The sequence below is a fragment of the Melospiza georgiana genome, chromosome 18 (genome assembly GCF_028018845.1).
Source record: "Melospiza georgiana isolate bMelGeo1 chromosome 18, bMelGeo1.pri, whole genome shotgun sequence".
NCBI classification, from domain to species: domain Eukaryota; kingdom Metazoa; phylum Chordata; class Aves; order Passeriformes; family Passerellidae; genus Melospiza; species Melospiza georgiana.
Window position 1 is genome coordinate 12,697,199 of NC_080447.1, and position 18,063 is coordinate 12,715,261.

The following is an 18,063-nucleotide window of genomic DNA, read 5'->3' on the forward strand; positions in this document are numbered from 1 at the left end:
TCCTGTTAAAACCTGCATTTGTTTGAAGAGTTAACTCCTGCTTGTTCACCTCTGTCCTACATCTCTAGATCTCAGTTATTTAAATACCAAGGTGTGTGTCACTCAAAACCTACCTACCCAGTGAGTTCTTCTTTACCAGAAAAGTAAATGAGACCTGGGCTGAGCAGGCAGCTGTGCCTGTCTTGCTGCACCTTTCTCATTCCTTCAGTTTTGCTTATGGAACTGCTAAATCAGGATTTAGGAGTTGGTCTGCTGGTGAGTTTTTGTGAAATCCTGGAAATTTCTTGAAATATTTCAAATTAGTGTCTATCACTTATCTTGAAGTGATATATTTTACATTGTATCTGATGGCAATTCTACAGGTGGGCTTTTTGGGGAGGAATGGGGAAAAGTCCTTACTAATGTCTCATCTCCACAAAATAGGCTGGGTATCTGCTGGAATATCTTAAAAATGAAGTAGGTTGGATGGAAGGTCTGAAGGCTTCAACTCTGAGGCAAGGAATGAATCTTTTACTTTGTCTAGGTAGGTGTGCCCTGCTTTGAAGCCTCACTGAATTTTCAAGTGGAGAAGTAGCAGATTAGTTTGGTGTTACACAGTAGGCTTGAATGATATCCTTTTTTTAATACTTTGAGGCAGTTTCGTGCAAACCTTTCACAGAACTGCTGCTCTAACTGAGCTGCTGGAGGGGTGTTTAGTTCATCACAATTCCAGTGTTGTTCTTTCTCTTCTTTCCAGGGCTTTAACTCCTTGCCACGAGTGCCAGTGCTCTGTGCAGGGACATTCCAGGTGGAAATGTGCAGCTCCACCTGTGTTGTGCCAGCCTGTTGCCTGTTCAGAGTTTACCCAGCACTCTCAGTGCTGTGCTCAGCATGGCTACCCTGATACTCTGAAGGGGTTTTAACCCTTAACCAGGCTTGCTGCAAGTGAAGCATTTCACAAGTATTTTTGCAGTTCTTTGCTGTGTTTCTGTGGTAAAAGGGTACCTGTGCTGATGGTGCTGGCTTGGCACAGCCTTCCCTTGGCACAGAGCTGTGAAGGATTTCAACTTATCCTTCAAAAATGCAGCCCTGAAATTGTTGTGTATCTGAGATATTGCTTCAGATGTACTTGAGATTTATGTAGGAAGCAGATGCATTCCTTTTCCTCAGAGCTTGTATTAATTGTTAACTGGCGTAGTTGAATTGCTGGGTTTTATTTGATGTGTTGTTTGATAAACGTTCATGTGTTTTTGCACAGATTGTGCTTACTCCTTGTGGTTTTTGGAGTGGTGGGCTGTTGGATTTGTGGATTTAAGATGCTTATGTGTTTAATTCAGCAGTGAGAACTAATGCACTGAAACTTCATCCTGGAGAGTTACTTAGTAACGGTGTTTGTCCCTGAGCTGCAAAAAATAACGCTGAGGAAATTAGCAAGGTTAAATGGAAATTATACAAAACACAAATGTATCTATTTGCTAGAGATAGTAAAGCCTTCGGTGCTTACTGTGCTCAGGCACAGACTCCTCTTCCCCTGTGGAATCAGGACTTGCAGTTCTTATCTCTGACTTCCACTGGAGCTGGGCTGTGAGCAGTGATTGCTGTGAGCTCCCATCAGCTCCAAGGTGTGATTGTCCCCAGAGTGTCCCAGGAGGGCAGAGCAGGGCTGCCTGTGCTGCCTGTGCTGTCTGTGAGCAGTGATTTCCAGGAGGGCTGCCTGTGCTGGCTGGGGTCTGTGAGCAGTGATTTCCAGGAGGGCTGCCTGTGCTGCCTGGAGCTGCTGCAGAGCCCTCTCCCCTGCCCTGGGATTACAGATCTGCCTGCGAGGTGAGGCCACTCTGCCAGCACACTTAATCTCGTTTTGATTTGTCAGGATCTCAAAGACACAAACAAAAAGCACTTTGTGCTGCCTGCTCTGGAGGACTGACACTTGAATGGCTCTTTGCATTGTCCATTCAGTGGTGCTGGAGCACTGCTCTGCAGTGAGCACATTGCTGTGTCCCAGTCACTCCTCCGGGCAGTTCACAGCTTTCCTGAGCATCTCCGAGCAGCAGCTTCACATGAGCCACTTGTCTGGGCAGCTCCAGCTCAGCCTCAGGAGACTCCCATGGCAGCTGGTGCCCCTTGAGCACAGCCAGTCTGTGCCAGGGCTCCCTGCTGCCCTCACACCCCCCTGGCTGCTGCAGCTCCTGCCCCTCGCTCCAGTGGGAGCACACTGTCACTGCAGGTGCTTGTTCATCAGTGCTGAAGAAGCTCCAGAGGGTCTCTGGAGGTGTGGTGGTCTCTCCAGAGAATCATTTATGCTTAGTTATGCTTTATTGCTCGGATCATCTGTCAGAATATTCTGGAAATATTGCTATCTATGATCTAGTGGTTTAAAAAATATTATAATAAACCTTTATTGAGTGCTTATTCCAAGTGTCAAGATACAGGACAAAAGCCTGAGTCTTTACCTCACTGTGTAGTTTTCCTGTGGCCATTTTCTGAAGCTGTGATTGCAGGGCTTTTAATTTTTCATATGTATGAGAGCTGTGTGAGAATTTGCCTAATACTTGCAGGTGATCATGAAGTATTTGGTTTTTCTTTACTTAGTTGAGCTTGGTTTCCTGCTATTTATTCCATGCTGTTTAGGTTTCTGTTTGCATTTACTTCAGTTAAACAATAATAATTAACTCAAAGCATTGAACTGATGCAGTTATCATATTGGAATAACAAACCAGTAACCATAATGCAATAAGCATTATTGCAACTTCCTGGTCATGAAAATTCCAGTAGCAGAGTACTTGATTTAATTTTTAAGCTTTGAGAAAATAGTGGTTGTGATAAAATGACTTTATAACTGACTTTCACTTAGGCAGCTGCTTAATGCTAGGAACAAGCTTGGGATGTGAGGGAGAGCTGTGGTGGGTTTTAATGTCTGAGCTCTTGCTCACATTTGAACCCCTTGCAGTGTGTGCAGTTATCTTTTTAAATGACTGATGCTTCCCCAGACAGTCTGCATGACATTGCTTATCTCTTCTAGTGAGTCTTGAGTGTTTTTAAGCTGGAAGCTGTGGAGTTAAAGGCACTTGGATATTGCTGCCCTGTTCTCCCACCAGACCATGCAGCTGAATCAAGTGTGTGGTGAAAATAGGTGAGAGCTGCTCACTGAGGGATAGAAGGTGGGACTGCTGAAAAGAGGCAATATCTGACACAAAATGTGCCTGTTGGTGAGGAGAATCTGCCTCAAGGTCCCAGGGGCAGTTTGTGTGTGCAGCTGCTGTGGACATGCACTGAGGGTGCTTCCAGGGGACACCAGTCTCTCCTGGCTGTGCGTGGCAGGAGAGGCTGGATAACCAGCCCAGCTGGAGGAGGAGCACAGCTGCAGCCTCTGAAGGGCCTGAGCAGCCCTGGGGAACGTGGATGTGTTGTGTAAGGACAGCTCTGACTCAGTGGGGAATGCAGGCACGTGGTTAACTCCAGCAGTATCAGTGTACGAGGCAGAATGAGAGCTCCAGCCCAATCCCATTGCCCTCTGAGGTGGCAGCACAGCTCAGAAACGTGGCTCCACTTCCAGATGAAGCGCTGCTAAGAAGAGGTTTCACTTTTTAAAAGGAAGCATGTTCTCAACATGGTTTTTATAAATGAAACCACATCACTCCTTCAAAAGACGACAAAGGAACTTGCATGCATGATTGATGAAATATCCGAACACCCTTACAGGGGAAAATGTAACAAACACCCGGGCAGATCATAAGCAACACATCCCAGAACAAGGCCTGACAAACAGCACACAGCAGTAATTCACATTTAGAACCTGACACTGAATATTTACTTAATACGTGTTTATTTTAATTGGAAATAAAGGAGAGTTGGTGATGAGTCTTTAGGTAGTGGTACAGACATTTCCAAGTGTCACACAGGCCATGGCAGGCTAATTATTCTCCTGCCTCCTTCTGTGCTGCTGTGCACTGATTGTTGGGTGCTCTGCTGAGGGCTGAGTGGGCACTGCTGCTGGGTGAGCACCTCAGGCTGGCCCAGAGGCCATTCCTGCACACAGAGGCTCCTCACAGGGCCACGCTGCTCCACACCAGCTCAGAAGTTTCTCACATGACAGAAAGTTGCTCCAAAGTCAGCTTTTCATAGTTTCTGAATTTTCTATGGGTTTTACAGATACTGCCATGAGATTTGTATCTTAAGTATTGGTGTTTTGAGCAGTTATTGAAGAATTGAAGTTGAATGTTTGTGGAACAACAGAGGGTTTGCAGGCTGGGATGTATTCACAGTACCATGGAATTGAACTATAGTATTAACAGAGCCTTCTAAATATACTGCAGCATTGCACTCCTGCCAGTGATTGTGATGCCAGGCCTGGACTATGAATGCATCCTCCCTGTGCACACTCATGTGAGAATGACAGGACAGCACGTGCTAGGCTTGAAGATAGTGTTTCTTTCCATTTGATAAGGGGTGTGGCAGGATTGTCCTTTGCTTCTGAGTGTTACACACACTCTGTGCTCTGGGGCTGTCCAGGAGTGAGTGTGAGCAGCAGGGTGTGGGAAAATCTTTCCCTGGAATGAGAATTTCTGCAGTCCATGCAGAGAAATCTGCTTCTGTTGGACCTTTCACTGGCTGTGAGATGTCAGGGAGATAGTTCTGGTTTTCCATCTGCATGAGAAATTTATCTTCTAGCTTTGGTCTCCCAGGTTTTCCAGTTTTTCTTCTTGCTTAGTTTTTTACCTAGCTTGTGTAGTTGTTTATTGAGTTGTTTCCTCATTGGGCAGGTTGTTAGAGGGGAACACCTGGTAAATAATACTTGTAGGCTCTGTAATGAATTGGTGTGAGCTGTTCAAATGTCTGCTGCTTCCTCACTCCTGACTGCTCCTCCTAGTGTGAAGGAAGTATGGGGGTGTTCTGGACAGGAAGGAATGTGTGTTCTGAGAGCCAAACTATCCACAGGGCACTGCCAGGCACAGCTGCCCTGACAGCACTGAGGAAATTAATGAAATACCAGCTCTGAACACCTTCTGAAGCTGCCTGGTCCTTTAAACATGCAAACTCTTCAGGCAGTCTAGGGCTGGTTTGTTATTGCAGACAAATGGAGACCTGAAGGACACTTTGCTCTTTGTTGGAGTTGTTCTCCTCCCTAGTGCTAGCTGCACTAGCAGGAGATTTGTGTTTTCCACAGAGCACTGAACATTTACTTGTAGCCACAATGCATCAAGTTCTATAGTGGAAAGTGTTATTTGAACTAAAAGTGAGACTGAGGCAGCCTGGAATGCCAAAAGATAGCATTGCCAGTGACTGATGAAGGATCTATACCTTAATTCAGACTTCCCTTTCAGTAGGTCCTGGGGTTTGATGGAGTTTAATAGACAGGTTGACTTAGTAGCAGAGACAAATGGTGACTTGCAGTGGGGTTGACACTGTCAAAGAGGAGATGTGAAGAGCTGACATGCTCTTACTGCCCTGATTGCCATACCTGTGCATTAAATGTGAGCTGCTGGAAACCTCTCCCTTCTGTGGGAGCAGTGACAGCCTCAGCTCCTCTCTGCTGCTGCTTGGATTCCTGATTTCTCCTGGACAGCCTCAGCTCCTCTCTGCTGCTGCTTGAATTCCTGATCTCTCCTGGCGCAGCTCTGCAGCTCTGGGAACAGCCCTGCTGTAGCAGTTGAGTGAGCACTGGAAGCCTGAGTGAGTACCACTGGCTGTTTCTCAAGTCTGACATCACATCCAAGAATGAGATGGCTCTCTCTCACCATGGGGATAATGAAATAATTCCTGCTGTGTTATTCATTAACTCCCATTTCATTCAGTGGCTCCTGAGAGGATAACGAGTACGTTAGAGGTGAACTTGCATAAGACTTGTGCCATCCTTTTGATAAGTTAAGTAAGAGTTAAAGCTGTGGCAGGCAGAGTGTGGCACTGGGGCCTCAGTGAGGCAGGTGGCCTGTGCTGTGTTACACAAACTGACTTGTGAGCTAATTTAGTGGCTTTTTTGTCAATGGTTTCAAGAAAAGAGCCTGCTCTAAAGTTGCTGCAGCAATAACTGGTGCCCAGAGCTGGGCTTCCTGCTGCCAATGGCTGTGGCTGCTGATGGAGCTCCCATGCCAGCTGGGAGTGCTGGTCTGTTCTGAAGGCTTGCCAGGGGTTTGTCTGGGCTGTGCAATTGAGCCAGTAAACTAATATAAATAAAGATTAGGCTGTTTGTGGGAGGAATGATGATTGGATATTCAGGTGTCTAACAATCTGTCTGATCTTGTGAGTGTGCTGACATCAGTAGTTCATCCCCACAGGTAATAACTGAGGTAATCCTAAACAGAGGCTGCAGTAGGATGGGACACCTGAAAAAATGCAGAATTTCCAGGTGGCCCAATAAGATTTTAAATTACCTGGTATTTGTAGAAGCACTGGGTGAGGTGGCTTTATCTGGGAAGAAGTTGTAGGTGATGGTCTGGTGAGTCAGGCTGGTGCCATCCTGGGGAGGCAGGTGTGTCCCTGCCTGGCTGTGGGCTGTGGTCCTGGCTAGGAAGTTGCTGAGAACCTTCCCAGGTGGGTGCAGAGTGATGGTTTGGGTGCTGAGTACACAACTCCAGGCCTGAGTGCCCAGCTCTGCTGCTCAGACCCCTGGTAGTGGAGTTGTATTTCCCAAACATGGAGCAGAAATACTATAAAACCTGTGAGTATTCAAAAACCTGAACTCTGGGGCACAGAAGATCCTTCTGATGGCTTGAACTCCTTTGTTTTCCAGCCTTTTGAAAGTCCATGGACACACAGAGCAGTGTGGGAGCTCTGGTGGGTGCTGTGGGTCCTTAGCAGGAGAGGTGCCATAAAGGAGCAGTGCAAGGACTGACCTGCTCCAGGGCTCCACGCTGACTGCAGGGTTTAGGAAGAGGACTCTGTGAAAAGTTCTGGGTTCAGGGAGTTTTGTCCCCTCTAGATCACTGGGTGAGGGTTTATGGGAAGAAGAGGATGGAGAATTAGGGAAGGGAATTAAGAATCATACATTTTCCAAAGGAAGTTGAGCAGAAGCTTCACAGGTGATCACAGTGCTTGCATTTCCTAATGTGCAACCCTTCACTGCATGGTTTTTATGTAGGGCTGCTTTAGGCTGCAATTGCAAGCTGATTTCCATGTTGTGTGTGAGCAGTGAAAATACCTGCTGGGTCATTAATGCAGGGCTTGGGCTCTCAGCTTTGCCTCCCTTATTTATTTACTCACTGTGCAATTCCATGTAACAGCTTAGGCCAGAAATGCAGCACTGAGCCTGTCAGCCTGTCAAGGGTCCCTTCCCTTACAGCAGCACTTCCACACCAGTGCTCTGACTTCTGAAATATGTGAAATAATAAAATACCAGACCAGGCCACTCTGTCCTACCTGTTCTTGCAGGATCTGATTTTCAGCACCCAACTCAGTAGGAACTGGAGAAGAGAAATCTTTAGTTCAAGCCTCAAGTTGTTCAGGCTGAACATGGAAGTTTGGCTGTAGGTGCTGGTTCATGGTGGCATTTTGATTTTTGGAGGCCTCTCCCATGAGGGAATTCCTGTGGAGCAGTTCTGTCAGCTGGAGCTGATGCACAGATGTCACATCTCCAAGCAATGACACACAAGTGGTACTTTAATAAACATACAGACCATGGATCCTTGTTCTTCCTTGACAGACTCATCTGAGCTTCCAGCTAAGCTTTCCTGCATAAAGATGTGATCTTCCATCCAGGAGAGGAGTTGGGCTATTTTTTGGCATTTGAATCTAAATGAGCAAAATTGTGCAGGCTCTGAAATACAAGACCTGAATGCTGAGGTTGTTCCTGCAGCGAGCTGTTATTTATCTAAATTACAGATGCTTTTTCATCTCAGCTCTGAGCATTTGCTTCTAGATTTGTCTTCACATGTAGATTTGTGTTACATCAGCTGCATAACCTTCTGAAATAAAGGCTTACAGTAAAAGCAAGGCACACTTAAGTATTCTGAGCATTGTTCTTGCCCTTGTTGTTTTTGCTCAGAGCATGAAGGTTTCCTTTGCCTTTGAGTATTTCTCTGAATTTGGTCTCAGATTCCAGCTTTAATATTGGAATTGATTGTCAGGAAAGGATGTGCCTGGTGATCCTCAAGCCTCATCTGGATGAGTCCAAGGAACAACTGGATGTAATGGGACTGTGCCAGGGGGGGCTTGCACTCCTGGTGTGCTGCTCTCCACTCCTTCCAATTGTTCTGGGGTTTTTTTTTGCATATTGATCTTGGTTCTTTGTACATTCCCATTTGCACTCAAAGGGGCAGAAGTAACTTCTGTTGTTCTGTAATTGGATATTCGACCTTGTTTCTGTGACATGAATCTGGTGAGGAGTTGGTGTCTCTGAAGGAAAGCTTTCTGGGAAGTTCATCCCCCTGGCTCTGATGGCAAGTGTTCTGCAGGCAGCCTGGAGAGTTACGGGAAGGGGAGGAATTCCTGCCCTCTCTTGGTTTGGATTTTGACCAGACATTGCACCTCATAAGATGTTTAAGGAGGTCCTTGAGTACCTGAGCAAACAGAGGCTCAGAATTGTGTTTGTTCATTTTCAGCAGCTCCATCCTGTGTGTGCAGCACGACCCAGGTGTCAGCTCAGGTCAGGAGGGGCTTTTGCTTTCATTTCATCAGAGGAAAGGCAGTGAGGCAGGACCCAAACCCCAACGTTTATTGCTCCTTATTTATGTTATAACTACTTTCTAAAACCAAAATTTGCCAGATTCACTTTTTCACTCCAAGCAAATGCACCTTGAATATTTTATTCTCATGGGTTTAATGCAGATCTCTCAGAGTTCATGTTTAGTAAGTACAGACTTGGTTTTGATACTCAGGTGGTTATCAGAGGGTGCTTCAAATGGAATGATAGAGACCAAAAATAGTTTGATTTAGCTGATCTTAATTTTCCTGTGGAGTGCCACTTGTGTGTATTTAATTGAAACTTGAGATCTGCAAGTCACAGGCAAGAACTGCAGTGTTACAAATGTGCCTTGTGCTATTTTCACTTCTTTAGGAAAGCTTGTGGATTAATGCAGACATTAATACACACATGCTCTTGTGTGTTTTTAATGCACACATTAATGCACACGTGCTCTTGTGTGTTTTTAATGCAGACATGCTCTTGTGTGTTTTTAATGCACACATTAATGCACACATGCTCTTGTGTGTTTTTAATGCATGCATTAATGCACACATGCTCTTGTGTGTTTTTAATGCACACATTAATGCACACATGCTCTTGTGTGTTTTTAATGCACACATTAATGCACACATGCTCTTGTGTGTTTTTAATGCATGCATTAATGCACACATGCTCTTGTGTGTTTTTAATGCATGCATTAATGCACACATGCTCTTGTGTGTTTTTAATGCACACATTAATGCACACATGCTCTTGTGTGTTTTTAATGCACACATTAATGCACACATGCTCTTGTGTGTTTTTAATGCATGCATTAATGCACACATGCTCTTGTGTGTTTTTAATGCAGACATTAATGCACACGTGCTCTTGTGTGTTTTTCTAACATGCAATTTAAAGGGGACATGGTAAACTTACTGTAAGGATGGTTATAAATCTGTATATTCTTTAAAGAAAGGATAAGTCCTGCTGGCTGGTAATGATTTAAATGCAAAAATTGAAGTGGATAGCTGCAGTCTTGCATATATGGCATACATATTTTTTAGAATCTGGAATTAAATGAAAATTACCTTCCCTGGTGCATCAATAACAGAGTGAGCTGTGAACTGCTCTGACTTCTGCAATGCCTGTGGGAGAGATGTGGATGTGTTGTGTTTGGGTAATGTGATGAAGAGCCCAAACCTTTGTTTCTTTAAAATGATGATTTATCTCTTAATTGCAACCAAGTCTTTCTTAGTAAATTAGGTTTGTTTTGAGTCACACAGGGAAGGAGTGAATGTTCTCTAAAGGATAAAACATTTAAATGACTACTTACATTCTTTGTACTATTATTCTTCCTTCTCAGGGTTTGTTGTATCTACCAAAAGGAATGAGTTTCTGTAGGGAAAATAATTGAGAGAGGTTTTAAAGAAGTGTCTGTATATACTGATTTGTTGTGCTTTTGAAAAGGTCTTTTAGTATAAAATAGGATACTGGAGGAATATCTCTTTTAGATAAAAACTGATCTGCTACAGAGAACTTGGTGTGGTCTGATTTAAGTGAGCAGGTAGGAAGGGAAATCTTCCTGTTCCCCAGAGAAGCTCATTCCTGTTGGAATCATTGTTTGGGTGGCAGGATTGACCAAAGGAGATACAGGTACCCTATAGAATTAATTCCCTTTTCCACATCTGCTGGTACCCTTCTATAGGATCTTGGACTCCAATGGATTTTAACTTTAAATAGGAGAAGGGTAAGACTGTGGCTGTTAACAGGAGCTCTGGCAAACCTTGTTTCACTGTCAGAGCTGCAGAACTCCATTTCAATTCCAGCTGAAACTCTGTGTTTTGATACACATCCGTGCCTCAAGCAACCACAAACCCTTCTTTGGTGTCTCTGCAATGCCTAAATATATTTAACTTTGACTTTGTGCTGTTTAGTTTTTAGAATAAGCATATTCTGTTAATCCAAGTAAATTCCTTCCTGGCACTGAAGGGCTGTGCAGCTTCAGTAAGGGAACAAGGCTGTGTAGTTTCAATACTATGGAGGTTGTTGTGGAGAAAATATTTTGGGGTCTTGTCCTGAACTCAGCCTCCCTGGGCAGCCTGGAGACATGAGTTTAGAAATTGTAATTGTTCTTGCCTTTGACACGTTCAAGATTTGAACATTGCAGAGCATCTAACTTGATTTAGTTGATGGAAGGCTATTGGGCCTAAAGATCCATAAAAGTACAAAAATATGTGTTAAAGTCAACTGGTTCTGAGGCAGCCCTGTTGTGTCTCTGGAGGAATGCATAGTGCAGTGTTACAAAATTAACTGCTCTATTAAAGACCTCAGTACTTCACAGCAGATACTGCTAATGTGTGTAATTGATCTTCCAAACCAGCCACGGGAATTGAAGCCCATTAAAACATTCCTTGAGGCATCTCAGGAGCTGCAAGGCTCCTCCATGGGCTCCTGCCTCCCACATCAAAGGGCTCTGCTGCCTCAGTCCCTGCTGGCTGCTCTGCCGAGGCTCTTGGTGAGATGCAGATTCACTGGATCCTCACACAGCTCCGTGTCCCTTCCCATGTGCCTTCATGCACAGCACCCTTTGGAGATTCTTTTTCTTTGCCTGCTGTTTGTTTGAGTTGAGGTCTGTCTCCAGCTCTTATTTAAGTGCAGCCTGTGAATGGAAAGTAATATTTTACTGTTACATTTCCTGCTTCTGAAATTAACTGTGACTTTCCACAAGTGGAAAAAGATAGGAATAAACAACTGTCTTAATACTTGGAAGATAGTGATGAGGGGATTTAACTACAGGAGGGAAAGTATTTGCTTTTCCTCCTTTTTATTTTTGCTTTAGTGAACTGATGAGTTCTAAGGCCAGGCTTGGAGCACCCTGGGACAGTGGAAGGTGTCCCTGCCCATGGCACAGGGTGGCACTGGATGGGCTTTAAGGGCCCTTCCAACCCAAAGCACTCAATGGTTCTGTGGATCAGCTGAGCAGGGAAAGGCCAGGAAGCAGGGAAAGGCTGTTCATTATCCAAACCAGTCTGTCCCTTGTGATCTCAGTGCAGGAATTAACAGGAGAAGGCATCAGAGCCCTGAGTGTGTCTGAATTCCTGTAGGGAGCCTGAGCTCTTCCCTGCTGTGCCTGGCTGAGGCAGTGCCACTGGGAATCTTCTCCCTTTGTGGGTAACTTGACTGGGAACTGCAAAAAGTTTGGAGAAGCTGGGACTGGCAGGGGATGATGGAAATGCCTGGTGGTTCTCCCTGGAAGGAGCTGCCCAAGTGTAGGGAGGGCAGGACCCTGTTCTGGTAAATCCTGGGTGTGCCTGGAACCTGCTGGGTAAACAGGACCCAGCAGAAAGTTCTGTGCAGCCCCTGGAGCTGCTGGGCTTTCCTGACACAGCCCTTGCTGTCCCCTTATCATGGACAGGCACACTTGGCTTTATCTCCTCCACACTTGCCTGCTGCAGTATTTGCACACACGGAGCCTCTGGTGAATGGTGAGTGCTCTGGGTGGCTTGGCAGCCTCGTGGGTGATGGACTGCTCTCTAGGAAACAGCTTTTTGTGAGCCTAGAAAAGCTACTCTGATCCTTGATTAGTTCCTGAAATGTGCAATTTAGGGGTCACTTCATCAAAAGGAGTTGCTGGTAGCTGAATAAAGCTGTCTCTCAACTTGGGTCAGCTCTTTCAATGTGGTTATTTTATTCTGTTCAGGGTTTCTTTGCATGGGCTAATAAGGGAATACCTGAACTCAAGCCTTTTCTTGGTTTGAATTAATTACTGTTTTATACTGTAAATAATGCTGTGATCAAACATACTTGTCCCCTGCCATGGTGATTGAAGGGAAGGGCTCTTCATCCTCAGGTTCCCAGACTGTGGCAGAAATACATCAATTACTCCTAACAGCCCCTTCAGTTCCCTTCAGTGCAGAGTGCAGTCGTGTGCTTGACAGCTCTGAAGTGGATCAGGGCTTTGGGAGGGTGCTTGGTGTCTGAACTGCAGACTCTGCCATTCAAACTGAAACTGCTTGAATATTTCACAAAATGAGCAGGCTAAGAGGTGAACGAGCTAATTGATTAGTTCTGTGAAGAAATGTCATTTCTGCAGGAGGTGAAGGGATTCTTAAGCTGCCTCCAATTCTAGAAATCTGAAATGTCTTGCAGTTTTTCAGGCTGTGCTGCTCTGGAAGCAAACAACATCTGCAGCACCGCAGGGTGGTGGTTCCAAGATCTGCTCTCTGGGTTAGTTCTGTGTTGTGTTGAGGAGCTGGAATATGCCATGATGGGTCTGAAATGCCAGAGTTGTGTGAAATGAGGAAGGGGGTGTTTTGTTTGGGGGGAGTATGGGAGCTGTACCTTTCTGCTGGCTCACCATGCTCAGGGAATAGCTGCATAGCCTGTTTTAAAGCAAAACCACCTTAATACCACATCAAAAAAGGCACTTTTGGAGTGTGCCAAAATGTTACCAAGCGCTGGGTTAGTTTGAAATATTAACTTGCAGTGGTGTAAGGTGATCCAGTGTGAGCCTGGAACACAGAGCCTCCCAATGGCTGCTGTTCCTCGATGGAGGGTGAGGGTGGATGTGTGCATCTCCCAGGCCCTCCTTGACAGCACTGGTCTTTTCAATGCCACTGAAGAATTAATGGATTAAAGCTTTACCCATAATTACATTGTGCAAGGTGTGCAGGCACAAGAAGGGATGTCTTGTTGTAAGTGTTGCTAACAGCAAAGAGATTTTTGTGTGCTGCCTGCCCCAGGCTGTGCAGCACAGCAGGGCTGGAGAGGGGCTGTGTCAGAGTGTGGAGGGACAGGACACAGGGAATGGCTCCCACTGCAGAGGGCAGGGATGGATGGGATATTGGGAATTGGGAATTGTTCCCTGGCAGGGTGGGCAGGCCCTGGCACAGGGTGCCCAGAGCAGCTGGGGCTGCCCCTGGATCCCTGGCAGTGCCCAAGGCCAGGCTGGACACTGGGGCTGGGAGCAGCCTGGGACAGTGGGAGGTGTCCCTGCCATGGCAGGGGTGGCACTGGATGGTCCTTAATGTCCCTTCCCACCCAAACCATTCCATGATTGCTGGGCCTTTGTTAGGTCCCCATTAGGAGCACCTTGGAATAACTTGGGCATTTATTTCTCAGAGCGTGAATAGATTATTAATAACAGGTATTTGCTATTTCAAAAAATTGTCTTACAACAAAAGCATCCAGTGGTGTTTTGTTAAATAGATTTTCAAAGTTTTATGCCAGAAAAAGTGTGGTGAAAATGAGGTCAGCTGAGGAGCTGAGAGCTGTGACTGTGTGTGCTGTCCTGAGGAAGTTCAGGTTGGGAGAAAAGTCTCATGGGAGTGTATCTTGAAACTCCAGAGGAACTTCCAAATCCCAGATTCTTCCTATTTTCAAAGCTTTCTCTCTGTTTTTCATTCCTTGCCGGTGTCTGTGGTGTTGCTGTTGGGAAATGCCAGCAGGTGAGGAGCTGTCCTGGGCAGTGTGGGATGCTCCTGATGCCCTTCCAGCAGGATGTGCCTGCAGGAGGGAAGGGGATGGAGCAGTGTTTGGGGAGGATGAGTAAAACCTTGGAGACTTTGATTAGCAGCCACTTCTCCTTGTGCTGCCTTCCTTCTAGACAGGCAGAAGAGGGGAGGGAGGCTGACTCATGGCAAATGGGCTGTGAGGGCCTTCATGGAAAAATGGGAACTGTGAGGAGCAAATGATTCCTTCTTTCTCCATTATGCCTCTTCAAATGGAAACTTCTGCTGCCTGCTCTAACCTTGCTGCTTGTTTCATAACTCCAGTCTGATATTTCCCTGCATTTTCATGGCCCTTTGGTTACCTGTTGGCATAAATCCCCTTCCCAGCACACCTGGTCACCTTTCCAGCCTAGAACCTCCACAAATCCTCTGGGTCTGTGTCCTGTCAGCTTCCAGAAATCCACATTCAGTTCCCTTCCTTCCAGGTTTCTCCACAATTCAGACTGATCTGTGTGGCTGTTGGTCCTTGGTAGCTGTTCCTCCTCTGTCATGAACATAAAATGGAGGAGTATGGAGTAATTGAAATAAAAGGAAAATTATAGATATGGTACAGAAGATCTGTGATGGGTAAATTGTATCCTGGCTTATGTGTGAATAATTGCAGCTTTTGGATCCCAGAGTTTTATCCAAATTAAAAAGGAATTAAAAGAAAAGAGAGCCTGAAATTTTGTAAGAAAAAGTGCCATTTTGTTGTGGATTTTGGTTTCAAGCTTGCTGTGGTCCTTTGACCGGGGTTGATTTGAGATCAGTGAAGGAAAATACTCATGTAGCATCTTTTATTTGTGAGCACTTTCCTAAAAAGCCTCTTTTCTGGGAATAATTAATGCTGTTATCCCAGATAAATATTGATTTTTATTCTAGACATCAAGTATGGAAAAAATGGATCTTTCTTAGTGCAAAATCAATTTTTTCTGTAATATCTGTTGCTATCAGACCCCTAGAAGTGTTTCTCTCCTTCCTCTGCCATTCCAAGTTCTGCTTTCCTTTCAAGATTTTTTTTTTGCTTTAACTTTGAACTGTTGCTTCTGCATTTAATTTCTGAAGAGTGCAAGAAGTGATCTTTAACAAATCTGCAAAGATAATCAGCTTAATCAAACTGCTTTAAAGGCAGATTAATGGAACTTCCGAGTGGGAAGATGAAGGAACCCAAATGCCGACCTGCCATGAGTGCATGAGTCAGTGCAGTGACAGATGTTGACAAAACTTTTTGGATGCTTTGGGCTCTTCTAATTAATTTTATTCTTCACTCATAAAAGCAGAGAGAACAGAAAGGGGAATGAGATCTTTGCAAAATGCTCTGATGCAGGGCAGTTCCATGGGTGCTGTGGGAATGTGGGCTGTTCCCTGTGGCTCTCCCTGTCAGGTATTTGAGTGTGGCTGTGTGCACACCTTCATATGCAGCTGGAATGGTGGCATTTCCTTCAGGGGAGGGGATGATGGACCAGATGGAGAGAGCTGGGGTTGTTCAGCTGGAGCAGAGGAGGCTCAGGGGGCCCTTGTGGCTCTGCACAGCTCCTGACAGGAGGGGACAGCCGGGGGGGTCGGGCTGTGCTCCAGGGAACAGGGACAGGAGCAGAGGGAACGGCCTCAGGCTGGGCCAGGGCAGGGGCAGGGGGGATTTCAGGGAATGTTTCCTCATGGAAATGGTTGTCCAGCCCTGGCACAGCTGCTCAGGGCAATGTTGGTGTTCCCATCCCTGGAGAGATTTAACAGCACTGTGAATGTGGCACTTGGGGACATGGAGCAGCTTGGTGAACACAGTGGTGCCAAATCAGTGGCCTCAAAGGTCTTTGTCAGCTTTAAAGGTTCTGTGACACATGGCACTAAAAACCAGAAAATGCCTCCCTGAGGATCAGCATTCCTTCTTCTCCATGTGCACCATTTCCAACTTTCTGTGAAGGATCAGCCTTGCCCCATCCAGCCTGGGAGTGGCTGAGTCCCAGTGCTCCCATCCCTCTGTGCTGCCAGCTGACCACATCCCCCAGCTGCTGGGCAGCTGATAGCAGCTCTGTGTTCCTGCTCTGAGCACGCTAAGGGTTGTGTAAAAACAGCAGGAAAGGAAGCTCAAATCCACCAGGAAGAGCAGAAAAAGGAGAGAGAAGAGAAGAACAACCTGCGAGTTAAGTGAGCAGCCAAAGGCAGAGGTGATGAAAGGAATGGGGGCTGTGTGGTAATGCTGTGCAAGAGAAGGTTCCCCTCATGGCAGAGCTGGGCTGAGCTGCTTTTGAGAAGTTGAGAATGCAAACAGGAATGCAGAACTTCTCATCAAAAACCACACTTGCATCATGCCAGGCTGGGACATGGTGTGGCACAACCGGTGTGGAAATGCCATATTTTGGCAAGGGGAGGGGAAAATGCATCTTCAAAATAGTCAATTAGTAGAAAATCTTCATTTACTTGTGTTTGTTTACATCTTTATGAGGATAACTGGCAGCTAGAGAAAATCTGGATTTGTTTTTCTCCCCAGTTATTTTTCCCTTGTGCCATTTCCATGCTTATCAAATCATGGCTCTCCTGCTTTGGCTGATAGAGCCTTTCAGCAAAGAAACTGTAAAGACAACTTTCCAGTCACCTAATTAAACAAACATGTTGATTGAAACTTCTCCAGAGTGCTTTTCCTAGCAATTTGCCAATGTTTTATTAAAATAAATGTCAAGAAAAGCACTGTCACAGGCTCAAATAATTTAGATTTTGGAGTTCCTGTAGTCCATCAGTGTTCAGAGTAGGGCTGGCTTTGAAGTTGGAGTGGGTAGCCCTTGGAATCCCAGGGTTGGGGATGAAAGTTTTACAGTTTGGAAACAATTATTTGGAATTTCCCCCTCCAGCTGTGCTATTACTTGTGTTTCACTGTGTGATTGATACACAGTGCAAATACTCTACTTCTCCATGAGGTCTTCCAAGAAAAAAAACTGGAGGTGAGACCTTTGTGCTGAATGTTCACCCAATGCCCAGGATCCCAAAATAGGCACCAGAGCAGGATCTGAGAGCATGACTTGAAGGAAAAGTGAAGAGTTCTTGTTCCCATCCCCTTCATCCTGGAGCAGTCACTGGTGACATGTTTGAGTTGGGCAGGGACAGGATGTCCTTGGGCACCTGTGCTGGGATCAGGATTGGAGACCCCACCTGCAGAGCTGCCCCAGCCCTGGGGCCAGCACAGGAGGGACCTGGAGCTGCTGGGGAGAGCCCAGAGGAGGCACCAGAGATGCTGCAAGGGCTGGAGCCAGGCTGGGAGAGCTGGGGGTGCTCACCTGGAGAGGAGAAGGCTCCAGGGAGAGCTCAGAGCCCCTGGCAGGGCCTGAAGGGGCTCCAGGAGAGCTGGAGAGGGACTGGGGACAAGGGATGGAGGGACAGGACACAGGGAATGGCTCCCAGTGCCAGAGGGCAGGGCTGGATGGGATATTGGGAATTGGGAATTGTTCCCTGGCAGGGTGGGCAGGCCCTGGCACAGGGTGCCCAGAGCAGCTGTGGCTGCCCCTGGATCCCTGGCAGTGCCCAAGGCCAGGCTGGACACTGGGGCTGGAGCAGCCTGGGACAGTGGGAGGTGTCCCTGCCATGGCAGGGGTGGCACTGGATGAGCTTTAAGGTCTCCTCCAACCCAAACCATTCTCTGCTAAACCAAACCAGCTCTGAGGGTGTGACAGCCCAACAAAGGTGCTGCAAAGCCCATTTTTAAATGACACACTTGAGTCAGGATTCAGTGAAAGGATCCTGTCCCTTTTCCACCTCCTCCCTTTGTCTTTCCTGATGGTGCTGATCCCTTCTGTGGCTCACACAGCTGAGGTGCTGCAGAGGAAGGGGTGGGAGCCCCTGGATTTGGGGCTGCACCCCTGTCCTGGGTACAGCTCCCTGGGATGTGTTCATTCAACAGCTGCTCCCCACAGCAGGAATTGCTGCTTTGGACCAGCAGAACTCACAGCAACATTTCTTCTTGCAGGCAGCTTTTCCCCTTATTTTGGCAGGAGTTGTTGACTTAGG

The 18,063-nt window shown here is 46.3% G+C and overlaps 1 protein-coding gene across 4 annotated transcripts in view; it reads left to right on the top strand.

Annotated features, from left to right (window-relative positions):
• MTMR3 (myotubularin related protein 3) overlaps positions 1-18,063 on the top strand; it is a 75,764-nt gene that overhangs the window by 11,346 nt on the left and 46,355 nt on the right. Inside the window, exon 3 of one of the 4 annotated variants that reach the window (XM_058036783.1) lies at positions 5,494-5,649. The exons of the other annotated variants lie outside the window; for them this stretch is intronic. The gene's annotated coding sequence lies outside the window, so the exon portion shown is untranslated. The remainder of the gene's footprint in view (positions 1-5,493; positions 5,650-18,063) is intronic. 4 annotated transcript variants of the gene reach the window in all.